Source organism: Primulina eburnea, chromosome 2 (genome assembly GCF_022965805.1).
Source record: "Primulina eburnea isolate SZY01 chromosome 2, ASM2296580v1, whole genome shotgun sequence".
Classification (NCBI taxonomy): Eukaryota; Viridiplantae; Streptophyta; class Magnoliopsida; order Lamiales; family Gesneriaceae; genus Primulina; species Primulina eburnea.
In genome coordinates this window covers 6,033,715-6,044,284 of record NC_133102.1, presented here as the reverse complement: position 1 = coordinate 6,044,284, position 10,570 = coordinate 6,033,715, and positions in this window count along the sequence as shown.

Genomic DNA, 10,570 nt, shown 5'->3' with positions numbered 1-10,570 from the left:
ACATCCCACAACAACTTCCTAATGAAGCCGATACACTTATTTTCCTACCTGATTTTGAGAGAAAGAAATTCATTGGTGGTATAGTGATTCAAAAGCTCCTTGAAAAGAAAAAGAAAAATTGAAGTGAGCAAAGAGGGAGTTGAAAATAGACAAAAAGAAAGAGAAAAAGTTCAATCAAAGAAAATATAAGGGAGATGAAGGATATGAATGAAAAGAAAACAATAAGTGGATGGTGAATGAAAAAGAAAATGAAAAAGAGTGAAATTGATGAAGAGTTGATTATTTCTCTCAAATTTTGAATTCCATACCTTTTATTGTAGCCGTGAGCCGTGGCCTAACGTTACAAGCCTACAAGACCTATTAACCTTGTCACATTTATCCAATATACTAGTGGAGAAAAGTTGTTCAAGTCAAGCCTATGGATACCTGAAACTCATTGTCAACAAGTATAGACCTTAATCACTTGCTTGCAAGCATCTCATTTTGTGATTTCATCTTTGGCATACTTGTGTTGATCATCTTTCGAGCCAAATAATCACCGAAAAAGTCCTATGTGATCTGTGAATGCAAATGTTTATGTTGATGATGTGAAAGTTGAACTAAACTGAGGATTTCTTGATTCTGTAAGGCAAAGGGGCATTACAACTTTATTTGAGCATTCGATGGGGTAAACAAACATTGACATAACACACACACACGTGACTCTTGGGAAATCGTGAATTACATGAAATTAGATGAATCGGAGGTCATTATCACTTTTTGCACATCCATGACTTTAGTAGTTTGCGTATTTTTTATTCCTTCTTTATTAGCTTTTCTTATATTTTGCTCGGGACTAGCAAAAATTCAAGTTTGGGGGGTTTGATAAGTGCAAGATTTGCACTTAATTTACATTTAAATCCATTTTGAATTATGCTTGTTTCGAACAGAATTACGCGTTTTTTGTTTGTTTATGTTGTCATTACAGGAATGGAGATGATAGTGGATACGCAACCAAGTGAACCGAGAAAACAGATTCGAGCCGCGAGTTTAGCTACTGCCAAGAACAGAAGTACGCGCGCAGCCGCGCGACTTTGCGCGCTACCGCGCGCGCATGAAAGCTAGAGGATCGACAGAACCTCGTGCGCGCCCGCGCGAGATCACGCGCAGCCGCGCGCCCAAGGCAGCAGCAGCAGACCCGAGAGACGCGCGCGCCAGCGCCACTTCACGCGCAACCGCGCGCGCACAGATGAAGCAAATGACCAGAACCTCGCGCGCGCCCGCGCGAGATCATTCGCACCCGCGCGCACACATACACGGGCAGATGAGCAGCACGGCACGCGCAGCAGCGCCAGAACTCGCGCCACCGCGCGCACGCCGCGTCCAGAAACATATATAATGCGCGATCGCTAGGTCAGAAAAAAAGAGGAGGCCGCCGTGGAGAGCCGTCATTGGAGAAAAAGACACGCGAACCAGAGCACATACACGGAATAGAGATTCAGAGTGCGAAGAATCATCGCAAATACGAAGAACGACGGATCTGGGGACAGAGACGACACTTCGATTTGTTATCTTTTCCTTTGTTTCTTTATTTTATTGCGTAAACATGTCTAGAATCATAAACATGTCTTGTTTTCTCTTGGATTTCGTGATGAACTAAATTCCCATTCTAGAGAATGACGTAACTCTGTTGATACGATGATTTGACACCGTTGTTTATTTGATTGAATTCCGCTTTCGTTTAATTGTGTTTTCTGCGTTTACTGCACTGCAATTTACTGGCCATAAATTGTTTGTTGTTTGATTAATCTTATAACTCGGGAGAGGAACTAGGATTATAGATCATTAGAGACACATCGTTAAATGTTTATAGCGTTCGGAAGGCGTATAACTTTAGCGAGGCTTAGTAAGAACATTGTTAGCATTTATCTATGAAACTTAGATTCTAATTAGGAATAATTGAATCGAAGTTGATAGATACACTTTATTCGTCACTTGGGAAAGGGTGAATAAAACAATCTAAGTGTTCTTGGCCATTAATTGATTGAAATTCAGGAATATAAATTAAACTGTGAATAAATTATCGTGGAAACTTTGTGAAATCATTTCTCTAGATATTTTCTCTCATTGATATTTCTCAATTCGGTGATCTAATTAATTCATTGTTTTCAATTAATTCGTTTAAACAAACAAATCTGATTACTGATTTTTCTAGATAAAGTTTTGGCTATTTTAATTACAAGAATTGATATACATTTTTATACACACTCCTCGTGGGATCGATACTTGTACTCAAAAGTACATTTTACTATAACTTGACATCGTGCGCTTGCGAGTAGTTAAGAAAACGCGCAACAATTATACAATAAAACATTATTCTATGAATACATGAAAAATAAATTATTGTACATTTATAGTCTACCATTATATTGTTCATTTTCAGAGAAATCGTTGAGAAAATCTGCAGCATCAATATTATTCATTTCTATCCCACCAACATATTGATCATTTCCAGAGAAATCATTCATAAAATCACCAGCATCAAAATGAGTTGAATCACTCAAACGATCACTGCGTTCAGTGAAGTTGGTCTCCTTTTCTTTCCCCTTTAATGATTATTTATAAAGTTTACAAAGGTGCTCAGGGGCTCGACAAACTTTGGACCAATGTCCTGGAGTACCACATCTGTAACAAGAACTTGCATATCTTTTTGAGTGATTCTCATTAACACTTGTATTCTCATGATGCCTTTTCAGTGGATGGTTTGGTACGCTCTTTTGAGATGAGTTATAAAAATAACTACGACCACGACCAATTCCACGTCCACGTCCACGTCCACGTCCACGACCTCGACCAAAACCTTGTCTTTGAAATTGATTTTGGTTTCCAGGTTTAAATTCATTTTTACTTACAGCATTTACTTCTGGAAATGCTGTTGATCCAGTGGGTCGGGACTGATGATTTCTCATTAATAGCTCGTTGTTTTTTTCCGCCACAAGAAGAGAGGCGATGAGTTCAGAATATTTCGTGAATCCACGTACTCTATATTGTTGCTGTAGAGTAATATTTGATGCATGAAACGTGGAAAATGTTTTTTCAAGCATATCAGATTCTGTGACCTCATGTCCACAAAATTTTAATTGCGAGATTATTCTATACATCGCCGAATTGTAATCACTGACTTTTTTAAAGTCTTGGAATCTCAATGTATTCCATTCATCCCGGGCGGTCAGAAGTATAACTTCTCTTATATGTTCGAATCTTTCTTTTAATCCCTTCCACAAAGCCATGGGATTTTTTTCAGTCAGATATTCACATTTCAATCCATCGTCGAGATGTCGACGCAAAAATATCATGGCTCTTGCCTTTTCTTGTGACGTGCATATGCCATTTTCTTTAATGGTCTCGCTTAAACCCAATGACTCAAGATGCATTTCTACATCTAGAGTCCATGGCATATAATTCTTTCCCGTGATGTCGAGCGCAACAAATTCGAGCTTTGTTAAATTTGACATGGTGGTACTAAAAAAATTACGATGCATTTTATTAGTTAATAAATATTGCAATACAAAGTAACGGATAAACAACAAGTACAAGTATTTGTAAAAATAAAGAAAACGCACAAGGAGAATATTCTCCGATAAATACAAGACTCGTGAGTATGATAACCAAAATAATTAAAAATATCCTTGAGAAAGCCATCTTCTTTTTTCTTCGAAAAATTTGATGATGAATAATTTTTAGAGAAGAAGAGAAAGTTGGAGTGATTGAATGTGTTTGTGAGATCATATTTATAGGGCAAAAACTAGTCGTTTTTTTACTATTTATGACCGTTGGTGTACAAAAAAATAAAGGTTTGTATTTGTATAATTTTATGGTAATAATATGGTATATATAATATTAGACATGTTTAAATAATTATGTATATCATATCATAATATTATAATGAGTGTCATAATTTATTTTGTTTAAAAATCTTTTAGGCTTTTATACTTGTCGTATCCCTTACCGGGAGTGTGGGATGTCGTCTTAACATCCTCCCAGGATTTATAACAAGTTTATGAAAAAATTATTTTTATTATTTCTAATAATAACATTATGTTGTATATTAAATAAATACACAATAAATAAATAACAGTAAAATAAATATTATTACTTTTGTTACCTTTTTCTTCTGTTTGGAGCTTGGAAAAGTATGTAGGACTTTTAGAGCTTCGTGCTGATAACGTGTTGTGAAAAAGTAAAAATTTATGGTAAAAAGTAAAAATCTCAAACTCTCAAAATTTATCAAACTACACACTTTATAATATTTTTCTCTCTACTCAATTGTTATTTTTTTCACAAATGAGAGATCTATTTATAGAGTTTCTTTATACATAATCCAAAAATATCACACACTAATTTTCAATATTTACAACTCTTATTTTCAACATTCAAATATTCAACATTCAAATATTCAATACACACATTTTAAATTATTTTTCAACAATATAAACAAACTTGAAGGATTATTTTGTGTATTATACAAAATATCTTCGAGTTCTATGTTACTAGTCCTAAAAGTAGTTTTCATAATTATTTTTTTGAAAAAATTGCATCAACATTCCAGTAAAAAAACAAAAAAAATACTTCAAAAATCATGCGAAAATTTAAATTCCATTTTAAAAAATTCTTATGTTTTAAAAAATCAGACGTAAAACTTTTTTCAAATGGAATAAATGAGCTTGAGTTTATTTTTCCACTCGGGTTTATGCTTTTTGTTATGGTTTAGACACATGCATTACCTAAACTACGTTTTTCTAAACATTTATGTGCATTTATTTTTATGATATGCCAAAATTATGTTAATTTACCGACCCTTCTGCCATTTATTAGTCCAGTACTCCGAGTTCTCTAGGCTGTGTCTGAACAATTATGTGTAATAATCCTTTATTATTTTAAGTGTGATTGCATATATGGACAGGACAAAATCTTTCTACCCATAAAGCCTACATTTTTTTTCCGGCGGTTCCATATGAAGAAAACGTGGAATTAAATAGCTCAATGTAAAAGCATATTACATTCCTAGGTCTCTTGTGAGACGGTCTCACGAATCTTTATCTATGAGATGGATCAACTATATCGATATTTACAATAAAAGTAATATTCTTAACATAAAAAGTAATATTTTTTCATGGATGACCCAAATAATCGATCTGTCTCACAAAATACGACACGTGAGACCGTTTCACATATGTTTTTGCCTTTTTTATATCTCGAAATTCAAACTTGGGTTTGAACTCAGTTTCTATCCGAAATAATGTAACCTATGTTGTACATTACGATTTTCCTCGTAGACTGTAGTTTCTTGAATAATATTAAACATGTTATTTCTATTTAATTTTTTCCCATTTATTTATAATAAATATTTTTTTATTGAATTATACCAATTTTAATTTCTAAGTACATTTAGTTACATCACTTGGTCAGATGGACCAACGTCAATTTTGGCGTTCATTTGTAAACTCCACGCTCTAGATGTTCATTCCTGGACGTTAAGGAGCTAGCTTTTGGGGTTGAGTTAGGTCCAAGTTCCAATCTTAATATTTAGACACATGCATTACCTAAACTACGTTCTTCTAAACATTTATGTGCATTTATTTTTATGATATGCCAAAATTATGTTAATTTACCGACCCTTCTGCCATTTATTAGTCCAGTACTCCGAGTTCTCTAGGCTGTGTCTGAACAAATATGTGTAATAATCCTTTATTATTTTAAGTGTGATTGCATCAATGAACAGGACAAAATCTTTCTACCCATAAAGCCTACTTTATACCATTTTTTTCCGGCGGTTCCATATGAAGAAAACGTGGAATTAAATAGCACAATGTAAAAGCATATTACATTCTGTACCTTATGAGACGGTCTCACGAATCTTTATCTATGAGACGGATCAACCATATCGATATTTACAATAAAAAGTCATCTTTTTAACATAAAAAATAATATTTTTTCATGGATGACCCAAATAAGATATATCTCACAAAATACGACACGTGAGACCGTTTGACATATGTTTTTGCCTTTTTATATCTCGAAACTCAAACTTGGGTTTGAACTCAGTTTCTATCCGAAATAATGTAACCTATGTTGTACATTACGATTTTCCTCGTAGACTGTAGTTTCTTGAATAATATTAAACATGTTATTTCTATTTAATTTTTTCCCATTTATTTATAATAAATATTTTTTTATTGAATTATACCAATTTTAATTTCTAAGTACATTTATTTACAATAATATTAAATATTTGGCACGACACATCCGAAAATAATTTTTTTCTGGGGGTTTAAAACAAGTTAAATATATGCCTAAAGCAATAAACAATTCATTATATATATATATATATATATATATATATATATATATATATATATATATATATATATATATATATTAAAAAAAACCAAGAAAATAGGTAAATGTTAACGTTGCATACGCTACCAGAATTTACGAACCAACTCGGTGGAGCATGTCAACGCGGTTGTCCAGGGTTAAAACGTGGATTATTTATTAGCCAAAATATGTAACCAAAACCAAAATTTACAACTTGATTATAATATAAAAACAGTCTTAAACATAATTGATCTAGTATCAAATTAAAAAAAATAAATCGATAATAAATTTATCAAGTTTCTTCCACTCTAAAGAGAGCTTGTATGTCAAAAAAGCTGCATCAGTAGTTTAATGCATTCTAATTAAGAGATATTCTCACGTCAATTCGTTTTAGATGTTGACTCGTATCTGTCGGAGTTTTAATCAATGCAGAATAATCTATATTGAAATTTCAAGAATTTTGTCAACACAACAAGATTGATTTAGAACTAGTCATTCTGATGTTCTATGGATTTTAATTTAATGAATTACACTGGCTAGGTTCACATCTTTCATGTCGAATCTTGAATTTAAAATCTTCTTGGTGGATTTAATTATCATATCATTACTTCCGATGATAAAAATGTCATCTATGTAAAGACATAAAACTACATAACAATTTTCAGTGTCTTTTATGTATATATATTTGTCACATTCACTCATTTTAAATTCACTTTCTATCACGACTTTATCAAATTTTTTGTTTTAATTCATATAAAGATTTTACCAATTTACAAACCTTGTTTTTTTCCTAGGGACAGAAAATCCCTCAGCTTGTTCAATGTAAACCTCACATTCTAAATCTCCGATTTAAAAAAGTTGTTTTTAAATCTATTTGGTGTACTTCAAGATTTGACAAGGCGATAATAGCAACACGAATAGAGGTTATTCTCGTTCCAGCGGAATAAGTATCAAAGAAATCAATCCCTTAATGTTGACGGTAACCCTTGATTATCAATTTGGATTTATATTTATCTATGGTTTTATCTAACTTCATTTTCTTTTTGAAAATCCATTTACAACATAGTAGTTTGCTTCCCGTAGGAAGATTCATTGATTCTCATGTATGATGTTATGAAATAGATTATATTTTGTAATGATAACCTATTTTCGCGGAGGTCCCTCATTGAATTCACTGTTTCTTTGAAGTTTTGAAGTTCGCTTTCCAAATGAAATTATTAAATTGGGACCAGATGTTTTGTCTACCATAGCTCTTTTGTTAAGTCTTGGTTCAACCTCGTTATGAATTTTATTTCTTTTTCCATTGTTCATAAGATCTTTTAGAAGAACTTGGTTTTTCCATGTATTTTATTGGAAACACGAGCTCAAAGAATTATGCATTTCTTGATCCGTTATTGTATTTTTGTGAATATCAGATATTTGAGATTCATGTACAAATAAAAGACAAACGTTACTATTTTGTGTATATCCAATGAAAATGTCGTCAAAAGTTTGGTCCTATCTTTATCTTATATTGAGTGAGTACTGCTACCTTGGCAAGATACTCTCACACTCATAAATAGTGATAGGAAGAAATTCTTCATTTCCATAACTCATATGAACTTTTATCTTATTTATTTCAGGTTTATCTTATTTAAAAGGTAATTTGTTGTTAGAACGTTTTCTCCCACATGTTCTGTGGTAAACCAGAACTCAATAATAGTGCATTTATCATTTCTTTCAAAATACAATTATTGCTCTCTACAATGTCATTTTGGTGAGGAGAATAAGGTGTGGTTCTTTCATGTCTGATATCAGGTTGAGCACAAAACTCAACAAATGATGATTCATATTGACATCCACAATTATATTTTAGTACCTTAATTCTTTTTCTCAAGTAGATTCACAACTAAACATTTGTATAAGACCATTTTTTTTTATAGCTTCAACTTTAGTTTTAAGAAGATACGCATAACAAAATCTTGTGCTATTATCGACAAAAGTAATAAAATATTTATTTTTGCCACGTGTTTGCACTTATTTTAAATCACATACATATGTGTGAATTAGATTTATGAGTTATTATTTCTTTCAATAGTTTGGAAATATGATCATGTTAGTTTTGCCTCAATACGAGTTTCGCATTTGTGTGTTTATCGATTAAGAATGTAGGTATTCTTTTAAGTTAATTAATCTACGAATAGTATTATAATTGACATCTTATGTTGCCACATTTTGAAATTTGAGCTATCGAAGTTCTCCGGCTTATTAACATGGCTCGCATGCATCATATTAGTGACCTTGATAACTGATGGTATAGCCTTTGGCACATTCGAGTCATTCGAATCAATAGTCATTTTTAAAACAAATCACGTAATGAGTATACCAAATCTGTTTTAAGATTTTTATCCAAAATATCGTAACCAATGCAGAATATAATAAATGAATGTGATTATTTACTAACAAAATTTACAACTTGATTAGAAGATAAAATAATCCGTAGACACAACAGGTGTAATATAGAATTAAAACTAAACAAATTGATAATAAATCAAGCAAGTTTCTTGATAGGCTCGTAATAGTTAATATTTTATTTTCATATTTCCCGTTATTTTAACCTCCGATATGTTTAATTGACACATTTTTGTGTAATTTTATTGTAGGAGGAACTTTTACGGTCTTGGAGCAAATTTGAGCTAAAAAAGTGATGTTTATCACATTTGAAGTTTCCAAGATAGAGTTTGAAAGATAATGACCAAACCAGAAGAGGTCTAAGAACAAGGCGTGGCCACGTTTTGTGACGATATTTCAGCTGCCAAAAATTGCAAGGAGGAAAATCTAGATAAAATATTATTTATTATTTTATATTTTAGGAATTAATTCGGGTTAATTTAGAGTTAGTGGGCTTTTAGCTTAATTTTTTAGACCCAACCAATTTTCCATCCACATAATAAACAAGAGGCGGCAAGACATAATTTCCATCCATCATTCTCACGTGAGAAAGGAGGCGGCATAATAAACAATTCTCCAACCTCTTCTCCAAAAAACTCACGTGAAAGAAGAATAAGAAAGGCTCAAGGATTTTCTCCACACCTTTAGGCTAAGTTTTATTTTTTGTTTCAAGGGATATTTTTACTATTTCGATTTATCACTTTGAGGCTTTTGTAATTTAATTTAATATTCGTGTTTTGTTCAAGTATTTGTTGATTTGTGATTTATTTATATGAAAGTTGTGTGTTGATTAATCTGACAATTTAATTCGATATATAATTTTTTACTGCTATCCATGAATTCAGTGATCCGTAATTGTCATGAACGATTGGTATATGAGTAGCGATAGATTAGGTGTGTTGTGCTATCATAACATATTTAATCTAAATAAATCAACGAAACTCGATCTATCAATTGCATCTATCTCGATTGTTAGATTTTAGGATTAACTGTTTTCACAAAACGAAAATGCTATTTTTAATTAATATGGAACGCTATCGTGTCCAGTTAATTATTAATAAGTTTTGACTGGATGCTGGGTTTGGTCAATTATTTTAGGAAAACACAAGAATTTTAGCGGCTATCCCTATAATTCTAAAGTTAATTGCTTGTGCATGAATAAATATATGTTAGCCGATGAACAGTGATACAATTGAATAGTAGAAATCCCTTGAATCGAGCTTGGTAATATTAATTTTCATTTAATTAATTTTTCATCTTGATTTGTTATTTCTTCTTGCATGTTAAATTAGTTCTAGTATTTTATTTATTTCATATCCAAAATCCCCCCTTTATTTGCATTTTACTCGAAAGGAATTATCCCTCATTCTCTGTGGATTCGACCCTGCTCACCATTACACTAATTTTATTTAAAGAGTAGGAATTTAAATTTGGTGACACAACGACAGCCCACCATTTCTCTTGGAGTTGATGAACTCCCCACTCTAAAGAGAGCTTGTCTGACAAAACTCTCGCACCAATATATAAACAAACAAAAAATTAACGGTCAAATATGTTGCAATATATATAAAATATCATCAGAAATATAATCCAACTCATTTGTATGAGAAAATAATGAAACAAAAAAAAAAAAACTGAGTTCTATAACAAAGTACAGTTTCTTAAAACAGATTCGTTAACTCCATGAGGTGTTTTATGATCAATACAATAGTCTGTTTTCTAGGATACAAAGGTTGAACCAATAGCAAATTAAGCAATAATTCACTAATCTGGCGAACTCAAA